Below are 15,225 nucleotides of genomic sequence, written 5' to 3' on the forward strand. Positions count from 1 at the left end.
ATTTGTTGTTAATTTAGTAGTGTAGAACTTTATTATTTTAAAGCTCCTTTTCAATTTCAACTAGTTTTTAGCCTTCTTGTGACTTGTATTTTGTTTTTTTAGTTTAGACTTATACCATAACATTGGATCTTTATTGTATGTTTGTGTTTTTTTTTTTTAATTTTAATTTCACAGGCCTAATTATTTTTTGCCTTGGCCTTCTTTTTCCTTTTCTTAATATTAGTTTTAAGTCTTTAATTTTTTTTTGGGACTTGAGTTCTAATACCATATTTTATGAGGACATCTGAGTTCAAGCCCAAGCCCGAGCCCGAGTCCGTGGAGGAACTCATGTACCAAGGAAGGTCCAAGATCCACTCAAAGACTTAAGCGGGCCAATAACAAGGTGCAGAGCTAAAAAAGCTCAGAAACATTAGCACATGAAATACATTTTGTATTGGAAGCCCAACATCAATTTGAGGCCCATGACATTAAGGAAGATCCATCTATGGAGTTGAAGCCCAGTACTTGTCTTGTATTTGCTGACTTTGAATAAATAAGCCCAATGACTCAAATTGAAGATTTTACTTATTTTTCTTTCTTTTCTGTTCATGATTAAAAATATATATATAAAGTGTTTGTCACAAGACTTGAACCTAGGTACTTAAGGCTAAGTGTAATCCTACTAATCACTAGGACATCTTAGTTTACTTATATTAAAGGTTCTTTTCTTTCTCTCTTGTTTGATTTTAAATTAGGTAAATTATTAATTTTCATTGTACTAAAATCACTTGAACTGAATGGAAAAGATAAAATTCAGATTAAACAAATTCAGAATTGTGAAATTTTCTCTCAAGGCTAGAGTTCTTCCTTACTTCTAAGGTCTTATCAAGAATTCACATTCTTGTGACAATCATCTTACGCTTATCAATCAAATAAGTTTATGGCGTCTATCTCTTGTTCTTTTTTTTTTTTTCTAATTCTCTATTTTATATGCAATAACAATGAGAAATCTAAATTTGACCTAGGGTTTAAATATATGCCAATTTTCATCTTAATCCTCAATTTTTATTCTAACTTAGCCTAGATCATATCTCCTATTATACAACGCTATTTTCAGTGATTCTTGAGCCAAAATTGGATTTTAAAATGTGATCTTTCATGTCGTTTTGGAAATGTTGTAATCCAAAATTTGTAGCGTGAGATACAACCATTGTTATTTTGATTGCAGTTGCATAATTCTTTTCTTGTTCTTGTTTGTTTTCTTTACTTAAGTTAATTTTGTCCTTCTAATTTCTAGGATTCAAGCTACACATTAGAAATTCTAATTTCCTCTTTTAATTTGAGCGTTCCTAGTCCTAGCTAGGTCCTTTCTCTAAGGGGTTTAAGAAACCTCATCAATATTTAAATTTAAATGTAAGCCTAATCTAAGCTTAGTGGAAAATGAACTTTAAGATTGAATAATTTGGTTATCTAAAATGGCTTAAACAATTTAGACTCAAACTTTCGTATACATTTTTTTTTTTGTTGTTAACTTACTAACTTGAAACTTTATTATCTTAACATAAATGATAAACGTTCATGATTATATGATTTATAACTTGTCATAAGATTTTTATTTAGTTTAAAAAAATAAATTAATCTTTTTAAAAAATTAAAATTGACTAGTTTAAACCAGCTTTCATTATCAATTTTTGAGCAGTTTTCATGAATTTTTAAACCGATTTAATTATTTTTAGGCTGATATAATTATAAGTTTGAAAATCTTAAAAGAAATATTTAATAACTAGTAATTACTTTGAACATCAAATACTTTAAATTTTTTTATAAGATTAAAATTATAAAATAATTAAAATTTAACTTAAATACATTTACAATTTAAAAATTTGCATATCAACAATAATCATTAATTTCTATAACAATTATTATTCAATTTATATTCACAATTTAGTTCAATCAATTGATCATGTAAAATTTTTACATTAACTATGTGTGAAAATTAAATTCAAATAATTATTAGAATTGATATATTTTTTTTATTTGAACATAAAAAATGATTTATCAACTTAGAGTATTTATATTATAACGAGTGTACATCAAAATTAATCTTAAATGTATCTTAATATTTCAATATTTTTATATTATTTTAAATTATATAATAAAAAATTATTATATTTCTTAAATACTTAAGTCAAGAAGAATGTTATAAATTTATTCTTAAACATGTATTCAAAAACTTATTTAATATTTTTTTTTACTTTGATATAAATTTAGTCTTATCATTCTTAATAAAAAAAATTTAATTTTAATTTTATATTTTTCACTAATAAAATAATAAATTTCTTTGAAATATATATATATATATATATATATATATATATGTATATGTCTAAAATTTTAAACACTTCATTTCCTAAGAAAAACCTTTATTTTGATAGTAATTAGTAAATCAACAAAAAATATTATAAATAAATACTTATATACTTAAAATGTAAGCCCAAAATTCTTCTAACTCAAATTCTTGTCATAGTTAAAAAATAATGATTGGAGACATGTTTTGTACATAATTTATTTTCTTCTTTTCCTTTTCTCTTTTGTTGCCACTTATTATTAATACAGTAAGTTATTTTGCTTTACTTATTAGCATAATTAATGAATCATGAATGAGACACTATATTTTGATGACAAATAAGGGTATCTTTAAACTAAAATTTTGCACCTTATTTTTTTTTTAAACAAATTGGAAATCAAGGACCCAAGCCCAAACTGTTTTGCTGACTAGGTGGACTATATTTTTCTCTGGATGATCTTTAAACTCTTACAGCCCAACCATGCAGAATTAATGCCTATTTTCTTAACATTATTTCCCTAATCGACATATCATTAGACTGGAATGACTCTTAATCCTTGTTGTCCAGCCATATGGGAAACCTTAGCAATCTTGGATTAAATTGTAGATACTCCCATGCATCTTACTAGTGGTGAGCTACTTTACGTCATTGAATCATCTCCTAAGTGACTTTCAAGGTTCTCTAGGAATCTGAACACAGCATCCCATAGCTATGACAATTCTCTCTCTCACAGGCTCATCATGGTGTCTAATCTTTCCCTATTTAGATACATTCTTATTTTAATTGAATTTGTTGGGTCTTCCTATGTTGCACCTAGTTAGTACATTATTAATCTCACCTTATTTAGAGATTTACGGTTACTAGCTTACATATTTTATTATCTTCATTTTGATCTCTCTTGTATTTCATTCATTACTAGGTTGACTAATTTAGGCTTACATGACTTAGTTTAGTTTCATTTGGTCTTTCTTTAAACTTCATTACTTCATTTTACTCTTAGTGTCACTCCCTAATTTTGTGGCTCTGGATCAAACTCTTTAATTTCCTAGGATAAGTCCAATTAACTTAAGGCAATATTCACTCTTTCCATTCATAACTCCCATTTCCTCTCTCAGTCCTCCTTGCACAATGGTAGTGCAATGTCATTCATTTTAATGTTATATAGGTTTTTGACTTAGTTCACTTATCCTCCTATACTCTTGGTTTTATATATTCGGATTATCATACTGTTTCCTTATTATCAGATGCCTACTTATAACTAGACTATTGAGTTAATTACGTCACACATGGTAGATCTGCAGCCTCTCGATTGTCCACACTCACTTAAGGAGAATTGACTTGATAATTCTAAACAATCACTCAACTCACTGTACACCACTTTTACTCCAAAACAACAGTGCACAACGTGATTCCAAGAACTTCAACATCCTCAACTCAGTCATAAGCACCCATTCAAATACAAGCCAACATTCTTTAGTTAAGTCACATATACAAGCACATTACCACCACTTTCAGCGATTTCAGGGGCTGAACTGGGATTAAATTCATTCAAATAAGGATTCATGGGAGCTGTCATGCATACCAACAAAGGACATCAATCCTTTCAAAATTTGTAGACGTGTAACAGAAGATGAATTTCTTCCAGATGGTTTAATTGTTTACATTCAAAGATGAATTTCTTAGAGGATATATTTTTATTTTAATATTTTCCTAGCTCTGCCCTTGCAAAGTGATCAAATATATTTTATTCAAAGGGGTAAGGAAAATGATGAGTATTGAGTAGTGATTGGCAATATAACTACAACTTCAAGAGATACTTAGCAAGAGTGGTCATAATTAAGTTCACATTAATAACCGAACCTCAACTAGAACCATAATTAACCAGAAATGTAATTTAGTTTTTTGAACCGAACTATTTGAAAGGTTTATGAACCGGTTCAATTTTTTAAGAACTGGTTTAGTATCGGTTTGGAACCGGTTTGATAGTTGAGAACAGGTTCAGAATCGGTTCGACAATTCAAAACCAGTTTGGCAGTTCGATTTTGCTTTACAAGCAATTTGTTGAAATTCAGTTCACTTCAAAAGTCAAATTTATATTGGTTCAGAACCTTATACGATCCATAGAAAGAACATAATATTTTTCCAGTTTAGTAGCTTAGGTGAGATTAATAAACTCTAATGCGTTTAAGGAAAGAAAAATTTTCAACTCAGTAGTTAACATTCAAATCCACTACTTAATGTCACATTTTGACTCTGAAGGACGAGTACGACAATTTTAATTGAGTACCAGTACCGAGTACGCACGCTTGGATACGTATCTAAAATAATTTGCAAAGAAAAAGGTACCAGAAATGAGTATGTGGGCACGGCTTGATTACGAGAAATGAGATTTTTTTGCCAAAATTTTAGTTTAGTTTTTTTTTTTTTTTTTCTCTAAAAATTTGATCTGGTTGTCGCTTTATCTCCTCCAGCTTTCAGTGTACCTGTACTTCCTTCAGCTTCCACATACCCACATACCCACATACCCACGTACCCATAGGCTACTGCTTTTTTCCTCCTATCTCAAACCTCAACAATTAGCCATCACTAGTGAACGATGAGCAGCAACAACAGTGACAGTTATGACAAGTTTGGCAACTATCTCCGGTGACAGCAAGTAACAAATATATTAAAATTTTTGTACTTTTAGTATATATATGATTTATATATATATATATATATATATATATATATATTTCATGTGAGAAGAGTTGTTATTATAAGAGTTGAAATACATTAATAATACTCATTAGATTAAATAAAGAGTTTGTTGTTATTTAATTGTTCACTTTCTTTTTTTTTTTTAACCAACAGTTATTATTAATGTATCTTACCTCTCACGAATTACACCTCTCTCTATATATATTTATTATTATTTTTTAATTGATGTACCCGTATTCACCCTATCTGTGTACATGCAACATTGCATTCTGATGCTTATTTTCTCCAGTTTTGACAGTTCAGTGTTTGCAAGTCTAAAGAATTCAAATCAATACCATGAATAGTTCCCAAAGTCGTGGCTGGAGTATCTGGTATCTTGGACGGTGTGCTCGAGGAACCACAGATGGAGTTTAAAGTACTGAAATCCATAGCCACCAAGGCACTTAACAACGTTTCTAAATTCTAGTAAAATAAACTTGGAATTCTTCTTCTCTATGGTTCCAGTCAAATATATAATTGGAAAAGCAAAATTATGTCAAGTCAATTATATTTCAAGCAAATAATACGTGTTTTTAGAAACTAAAGACTCAAATATTGAAACAAAAGTAACATAAAGAAAATGATATTACTGTCTTCACAATATTTTCAAAGATTAGAGCCTTAGACACGAAAAAGTTACCTTAGTAGCCATAATTCTAGCCCTTACCCATTTTGAAATAGCTATTTCTGATTTAACAGAGTCAAAATGTGATATAGAACATCTCAAAGTCTAAAGCCTTCCACATACAAGATTTCATAGAAAAAAATTAATTAAAACAATCATAGGGAAAATATATTGAGCCCTAATCACTTCCTCCAAATAAAACATAGAATTCCTTAGCCATAAAAAAATATAAATAAAAACTTAAATATTTATTGAACCAACCATAGTTCCTCACAAACAAATGCACAATCTGCTAGATTTCTTCTAGTCCCAATGGACATATTGATATTAGTAATGAAAAATACAAACTTATTAGAAGCCCTTTAAGGCATAAAGTGACAGGCCATGAAACTTGACTGCAAAGCACAAGCAATTTTAAATAAAGGATGTGATTCCATTTCAAACAAGAACATTAAGATAATTTCAAGCTATCCCATGCAACTCTTCAAAATGGTCGATGTGATAACATTAGAAACAGATTACTAACTTTTAGATGAGATAAAGATAGCCAAAAAGTGAGACACTTGAATGTGTTCAGTGTTATTTATCAAAAGAAAAGGACTGAGTTGGTAAAAAGTAAATAAACCATAGAATCAAATAGCCAAATCACTTAACAGATTACACCTCACTTGAGACGGATCTGGATCCTCTGCAGTGTTGGCGGGAACTGCAGGGGCGCAATGCGTTTTCGCTTAAGCAAATTTGGTAGCAAATTCGCTTGAGCGTGGAAAAAGGCTTAAGCCAATAGAGATAGCGCACCCAAGCGAGTCACAAGAAAGCAGAATCATGTCTCGCTTAAGCCCCTAATTTTGCTTAAGCGATTTTAATTTAGCTTAAGCTCCTAATTTTGCTTAAGCGATTTTAATTTAGCTTAAGCCCTTCCAAGTGAAAACAATTAAACCTAAGCAAAAATGGACCAGAGAGGCATGTATTTCAAGCAGTCTTTTCGCTTAAGCGGAACCTAAATCGTTTAAACTATTATAAATTCGCTTAAGCCTTGACAAGTGATTTTAATTAATATTAAGCGAATTTCAGGTAGAGAGCAATGGTTTCAGGCATAGAAAATGACTTAAGCGAATTTGAATTGGCTTAAGCGAATAGTTGTAGGACTTGAGCCCAGATTTGAATTTCTCAGCGAATACAGATCCGCTTAAGGAAATATGTGCGCTTAAGCGAATATATCAGAATTTGAAAAAATTATGCAGACACAGACAACATGCAACAAAATGACTTAAGCAAAGATTAAGTGGCTTAAGCGAATGGTAGCAAGGCTTGAGCCCAAAATTTAATTCCCCAGCATATCAAGATTAGCTTAAGCGATTGCATGGACTTAAGCGAATAAATAAGAAAATGCAAACATTTTGCAGAAACAGACAGCATGAAAAGGGGGCCAAATACATTGGATTACATCAATTCTTGAATTTACATCTTCCACTAAAAACAATTTATAAATACAAATTTAGCTTAGAAACAAAAGAACTTTTGCCAATTGCATCATCAAATTTGATCAAGGATTGAAGTATTGGTATCATCAAGTTGTTCCTACAAAATTAAAAGAGATATAAGAAGACACATAATGAACAAGAATGGATGAAAGAAAACAAGAATAGATGGAAGTTGAATAGTCTTACCTTCAACAAATCTGTGAAACTTAATTGATTGACTAATGTTTGAAGGGGATCATAATATGGAGGTGCTGAACAATGTACTTGAAATGAATCACAGAGCATTGGTTGATATTCCTTAAACATTTAAGGACAATGAAATTTATGATATGATTACAACAAAGAAGTTAAAATAAATGCATTAATCGACAATAAAAGTTATTATAACAAAGTACCTGAGATGCTGATTGACCTAAAGTTGGACTTTTGTTTTTTTTCTTTTTTGCTTGTAGCTCAACCCAACTTTTGAATCTTTTACACCCTTTCCTCTTGGTAGTAGGTCTATGCTTGAATCCCTTAGGTTGTATACCATGAATATTGATCTTATCAACACCATCATTGTTATTGTTGTCATTATCTTGTGGTTGTAAGCGAAGCTTTGTGATTTGACTAATTAAAGTATTAATATTATCATCCACTAATTGACAATATTCTTGTGAACTAGAAACCTCAGAGGCCAACCTAATCATTTTACATACTAGGTGTCAGTATCTGTGTGTAGTACTTAGTTTAGGATCTCCTTCCACTGGTATTCCTTTTACATTGTGAATAATACCACAGCGTCCTTGAGTTGTCCATCTCTTTAGTATGTATTTGTCAGGAACAATTTTTACATCATTGGCTTTAAACACTTTCAAAGCATGACAACAAAGTATACCAAATGTTTCAAACTTTTTACAAGAACAATTGATAGTAGTTGAGGAACAATCAAATGTAATTGTCCATGATCTTTGTTGATTGATTTTAGTAATTACATATTCAATCAAAGGGGGACTTTCAATCCTTTGCGATATGCAACAAGCTAAGAATTGAGCAAACTCTTGTTGAAATAAATTATATACTATATGTGTGTAAACCTTGGCCATTTGTATTAGTATTGGTGATACCTCATATTGCAACATAGCTAGTTTGTGACGAGAGTCATACTCACACTTAAGCTTGTTGTAACGTTTGTCTTCAATCATCCGTTCAAAGTGTCCAAAGAATTTGTTGATGTCAATACCAAGTCGCATACATGCCTTGAATTCAGAATTTAAACTTTCACTTAATCGAGTGTTACGCATTCCAACGGTTAAACAATATTTGAGATAACATGATGCCCATTTCTCCTTTATAGCATACAGTGAAGTAATCCAAGTATGTTCTTCAACATTATATTTTGTAATCAACCTTATCCAAGCCTCCTCAAAGTCAATTGAAGTATCAAAGTCACATATGCATTTTTTCAAATCTCTTAAGAAATGACTCCCTCCTTTCATCAAATTCCCCAAATACTTTATGCCATTTTGCATTAAGTGCCACGTGCATAATGCATGACGTGTCTCAAGCATTACTTGGATAAGTGCCTTTGTCATTGCTTGATCTTGGTCTGTAAAAAGAGTTTGAGGTTTTTTGTTGTTGTGTGCTTTCAAGAAAGTCTCGAACAACCATTGAAATGATTCAGCTGTTTCATCATACAACAAGGCTGCCCCAAAGATAACAACGCCTCTATAATGGTTTAAACCGAAAAACAATGCTAGAGGTCTATTAACTTTATTTGTGCAATATGTAGTGTCTAGTGATACAACTTCACCAAAAAATCCATAATCAATTACCATCTTTGCATCCGCCTAAAAGACATTTGTGATTTGTGATGAATCCACATTTTATTAGGTTTTTACTTGTCATTTTAGTGTTCCTTAATAGAAAAAGTAGACTTAGGAAGTGTAAATAATATAAAAACATTATTTTGGTCAAATATTATAGCTTTCTTAATTTTTACCTTATTTACATTAATTTTTGTGAATATATTTTACAATTTCGATTATTTGAATAATTGTGCAAGAAATTCTAGACAAATTTCATGAATTTTTGGCCCTTGGAGAAAATATAAACTGAGAGTAATCACTCTTAGGTACCATAGTGATCACTCTAGGGAGCTAATTCCAAAGGATAGGCCGTAGTAACCACTTTCAGAAGTAGCAGTGATCACTCTAGAGCCAAAGGAAGCACCCAGGCCTACGCGTAAACACTCTTAGAAGTGAGAGTGATCACTCCAGAAAGCTCCAGAATCACAGTGTCTGCGCATAAACACTCTCAGAAGTGAGAGTGATCACTCCAGAAAGCTCTAGAATCACAAACCCTTGCGCGTAATCACTCCAGAAAGCTCCAGAATCACAGTGCTTGCGCGTAATCACTCTCAAGAGTGAGAATGATTAGTCCAGCAAGGGAAAAACCTGAGGAATGTTGCGTGTGATCACTCTTATTTACAAGAGTGATCACTATGAAGTGCGTCAGACTTAGTATATATAGATTTTGGGAATTAGGTTACGTAGCTTTTTACACTTTTAGATTTTTTTCCATTTTGGGAGAGCCTAGGGTGGCCTTGGGTGACAGCCAAGGGTTCAACCTAGGGTTTGAATTCCATTTCTTCTTCACTTTTCTTTGATTTTCATCTTGATGTTATTGATTTCTCTTTACTTTCATTTTGTAACTGTGAGACCCATCCTCATGGAGGAGTAATTTTTTTGTAATCTCTAGTGAGTTCGTATGGATTCTTGAATTCCTAGGTTTTGAATGTTAATATAATTCCTTTTCTTTCATGAATTTCGTCTTCCTAATCTCTTGAATTGAGTTAATTGTTGAATGAGGGGGACATTACTTAATTAACCCTAATTCATTTTAATGAGATTCTAAACTTGAATTGCTTAATTCTAGGTTTATTTCTAAGGTTATTTAATCTTGGAATGAGAGATTGGAGTCCATTGAATTGCTTAATTTCATATGGGAATCTAAGATTTATTTTTGCTTGTTAAATTAACCTAATTCTAGGAGGAGAGAAAGGGTATTAAATCTTGAGAGGAATAGGGATAGAGTCTACATGAATGAACTAGGGGTTATCACTCTTTATTAATTGAACTTTATAATTTTGTTTCTTGTTCTTTACATTGAATTTGGAATCACACAAACCCTTTTTTTTTACTTGCTTTCTGAATATATTGCATATTACATGTTTGATATTTGGTTACTCATCCAATGATTCATGGGAGACGACCTAGGTTAGCACCATAGTATTACATTAATTTCTGTTTATATTTTGATGAGGATTCGTGACAAATCTTTTTGTTCATCAATTTGCTCCTTCGCATTCATTTGGTACGCATGAAAAAAGATGGGTTGTCTACTAATTGTCGCGGGAAATATTACATTAGACAACTGACTTCTCTGTATACCTTTCCCCTTTGTCTCTTTGCCTTCAAGTAATTTTTTGCGTCTAGGCAAGTATACCCAACATTAGCTTGGTGTCCGACAAGTGTGCTCATTAGTTGAAATGATGCCTTTTGTCGCAATCTGGATGCCTCAGCCAAATCAATTTCATGAGCTTGGACGTTAGTTATATTACGATGAGAAGCAAGCATGTGTGTTGTTTCTGGAAATTGTAATGGGTGATTATGTTCTTCAACAAATTGGTGAATAACATATTTATTATTGTTTGGCAAAGATAATGTTATTCTTGCAAGACATTCAGTTCTAGTTTCTGGTCGATGCTTTTTCACTTGTGGTTCCCTTTTATCTTCTTTTTTATGCTCCTCTTTGCAACAAACATATCTACAATTCGTAATAACACCATCTCTCTTTCACTTGTTAAAGTATTGTTTTCTCACTCCAAATCCTGTTAGCCTTCCATATTCACACCAAAATTGCCATGCTTGTTCAAGACTCTCAAACTCTAACCCGACACTTGGTTTCCTTGCGACATCCATCTTTGTGACTATCTTTATACTCCCATAACATTACAATAAACATGATAAATAATGATCCTAGTAATCTTAAATTAAAAAAATTATGGAATATATGTGTACCTTTATGCTTTCTCTGTTTGATGATGATGTTTGCTAAAGAAGTAGGATAGAATGTTGTCAAACGCTATGAACTTATCAAAACTTTTCCTCCCCAATGAACTTTCTTCATCAAAGCTTCTTAAAACATTTGTTTCTTCGGTGTTTCTTTATTCAGAAGATTAGGGAAATTGTCTTTCTTCATAAATACATCACTACGAATGCATTTGGCGCCAATTTATCTGCTCAACTTGCTTAAGCCCCTATTTTTGCTTAAACCCCTTTTCGCTTCAAAATTCGCTAAAGCAATGATATTCGCTTAAGTGAATTTTCGCTTAAGCCACAAAATTCGCTTAAGTGAATTTTGTGACTGTTGATTTTTAAAAGATTGAATCTTCTCCTTATCAAACGCTATGAACTTGTCAAAACTTTTCCTCCCCAATGAACTTCCTTCATCAAAGCTTCTTAGAACATTTGTTTCTTCAGTGTTTCTTTATTCAGAAGATTAGGGAAATTGTCTTTCTTCATAAATACATCACTACGAATGCATTTGGCGCCAATTTATCTGCTCAACTTGCTTAAGCACCTATTTTTGCTTAAGCCCCTTTTCGCTTCAAAATTCGCTTAAGCAATGATATTCGCTTAAGTGAATTTTCGCTTAAGCCACAAAATTCGCTTAAGTGAATTTTGCGACTGTTGGTTTTTAAAGGATTGAATCTTCTCCTTGTCAAACGCTATGAACTTGTCAAAACTTTTCCTCCCCAATGAACTTCCTTCATCAAAGCTTTTAGAACATTTGTTTCTTTAGTGTTTCTTTATTCAGAAGATTAGGGAAATTGTCTTTCTTCATAAATACATCACTACGAATGCATTTGGCGCCAATTTATCTGCTCAACTTGCTTAAGCCCCTATTTTTACTTAAGCCCCTTTTCGCTTCAAAATTTGCTTAAGCAATGATATTCGCTTAAGTGGATTTTCGCTTAAGCCACAAAATTCGCTTAAGTGAATTTTGCGACTGTTGATTTTTAAAAGATTGAATCTTCTCCTTATCAAACGCTATGAACTTGTCAAAACTTTTCCTCCCCAATGAACTTCCTTCATCAAAGCTTCTTAGAACATTTGTTTCTTTAGTGTTTCTTTATTCAGAAGATTAGGGAAATTGTCTTTCTTCATAAATACATCACTACGAATGCATTTGGTGCCAATTTATCTGCTCAACTTGCTTAAGCCCCTATTTTTACTTAAGCCCCTTTTCGCTTCAAAATTCGCTTAAGCAATGATATTCGCTTAAGTGGATTTTCGCTTAAGCCACAAAATTCGCTTAAGTGAATTTTGCAACTGTTAGTTTTTAAAAGATTGAATCTTCTCCTTCCATTTTCATTTTCAATCTTCATATCTCTGTCTACTCGCTTTAGCGCCGTCTATTTGTGTCCGCTTTTCCAAAGCTTGAAAGGCTTTAGAAATCCCTCCTTTCAGGTACAATACAAAACCCTAAACCCTTGTAAATTTTCTGTACCTTTGTTTGCTTTATATTGTATTCATTACGGTATATGGTGTTAGATTGTTGATAGAGATGTATTGTTTCCATGGATTATGACCCTTCACACTCATTTTATATTGTAAAGAAAGACATTGTTAAACCTGATTTGTGTTGGACTGATTGAAAACTTTATTGTTGGTTGGACTAAATACCTAAGCCCCTTTATTTTCTGCATTGTAATTTTCACTTAAGCGCCTATATTCGCTTAAGCGATTCTGGCTGAAAAATGTTCTCTGGCTTTGGTTGCAAGATGGCACCAAAAAAATCTATTCCTCAAAGAAAAAGGCAAAGGGCAGAAGTTGGCCAATCCTCACAGCAGCCTGCTGAACCTATTGATGAACAGCAACAATCACCAGTTGAAAGTCAAACTCAAACAGAAATCATATCATCGGATAGATATAGGTTCAAAACTAGAGCCAAGGCTCAAAGATTTCTTGATTTACAGGCTAAGAATTGTTACCTGAGAGGAAAGTGTCTTTAGTAGAAGGAAAGTATGAAGATTTTATGTAAGAGATTAGGAGAAGAAAGTGGAAATTTTTGGCCAATCTCCCCAACCATATTCATAAGGTAATCATGAAGGAATTTTATGCAAATGCGTGGCCTTTGATACCAGATAAGTCAGAAAGAAGGTCTTGGGTTCGAAGACATGCAGTTATGTATGACAGAGATGCAATTTCAGCTTTGTTAGGCAACCCTCTTAGATGCCACAAACGGATTTAAGCGTCCTACACTATCTGAATCACATAGAACAACAATTGGCAACAAATAATTGCGCTTACACTCAACTAAACGAGTCCTTCTATAGGTCAGCTCGTCTCTCATTTAATATTTTAAAATATCTAATCATATCTGCAACATATTACCCTGATCTTCTGAATTCCATAGGTTCACGCTACATCAACATTATGGTGAGACATCAGCTTTCCCATGGCCTACACCAGAGCTTTTTGCGGCAGTTGTATATGGCCTAGAGACAACCCTACCTTTTCACCTGAAGAAGAAACTGCACAGGATCATGTGTCACAACCACACGAAGGAGCGTTTAATGACATTCAGAACAATGATGACACTAAAAGGAGAGATGTAGAACAAAGTCAACACTAAGAGGAAGAAGGGGGACATGATGAGGGAGATGAGCTACAACCCATGGAAGATGAGGATGACGATAATGTAGGAGTTGGAGACCCATGATTACAATTAGGATTACATTATATTTTAATGGATTTTATTAATTAAACATTTTTTGTTAGGTAATGGATTTTAGTTTTAGTTTTTCAATGTCCATAGTTTTCATATACATATTTTAATATTTATCTAAAATGGTGCTTATGTTATAAACTCTTTTGGATGATACCAATGCTTCAATACTTTATGCAATTGCCAATACTTCTTCTGTGTCTGGGCTAAATATGTATTTATAAACTCTTTTCTATGTAAAATGTGAGTTGAAATGGTATTATGTAATGTAATCAGTTGTACTTGACCCCTCTTGCATGCTATCTGTATTTGCATAATTTTTTCAAATTCTGATATATTCGCTTAAGTGCACATATTCGCTTAAGCAGATCTGTATTTGTTGAGAAATTCAAATATGGGCTCAAGCCCTGCAACTATTTGCTTAAGCCAATTCAAATTTGCTTAAGCCATTTTCTATACCTGAAACCATTCTCTCTGCCTGAAATTTGGTTAATATTAATTAAAATCGCTTGTCAAGGCTTAAGCAAATTTATAATAGCTTAAGCGATTTAGGTTGCACTTAAGCGAAAATAGTGCTTGAAATACATGCCTCTCTAGTCCATTTTCGCTTAGGTTTAATTGTTTTTGCTCGGAAGGGCTTAAGCTAAATTAAAATCGCTTAAGCGAAATTAGGGGCTTAAGCAAGACATGATTCTGCTTTCTTGTGACTCAGTTGGGCACGCTGTCAAGTCCTTTCTCTATTGGCTTAAGCCTTTTTCCATTCTTAATCGAATTTGCTACCAAATTCCCTTAAGCCAATTTTGTTGCTTAAGCAGAAACGCACTGCGTCCCCTGCAGTTTCCACCAACACTGCAGAGGATCCAGATCCCACTTGAGATAGACTAAAGCCTTCCCAAATACTGTACGTACAACAATTAAGACCTAACCGAGCACATTCACTAAAAAAGATCGCCATATAGTGGCGATTAAATTTTGTAATCAGCGGTAATATTACCTGTCATTATATAATATTCCGATGGTTAACTAACCAACACTAAAATTGGCGATACTAAACTGAATTATGATAGATTTTAAGACCAACAGAAAATTTTTACAACAATTGTTTAGTAGCGGTTAATAAATAGTAAATTACTAGTAACTAAAAAAGAAAATTAAATTAAAAAGATATTAGTGACAATTCTAATCCGTTGTTAAATTTAATATATATATATATATATATATATATATATATATATATATCTGAACGAAACCTGCTAAGAGGAGAAGAGAGAAAAAT

The 15,225-nt window shown here is 32.3% G+C and overlaps 1 pseudogene; it reads right to left on the bottom strand.

Moving 5' to 3' along the window:
- Positions 1-5,606: 5,606 nt before the first annotated feature.
- Positions 5,607-14,399, bottom strand: LOC113863923 (annotated as a pseudogene).
- Between the last annotated feature and the right edge of the window lie 826 nt (positions 14,400-15,225).

The sequence above is a fragment of the Abrus precatorius genome, unplaced genomic scaffold (assembly GCF_003935025.1).
Source record: "Abrus precatorius isolate BTA unplaced genomic scaffold, Abrus_2018 Scaffold3, whole genome shotgun sequence".
NCBI lineage: Eukaryota > Viridiplantae > Streptophyta > Magnoliopsida > Fabales > Fabaceae > Abrus > Abrus precatorius.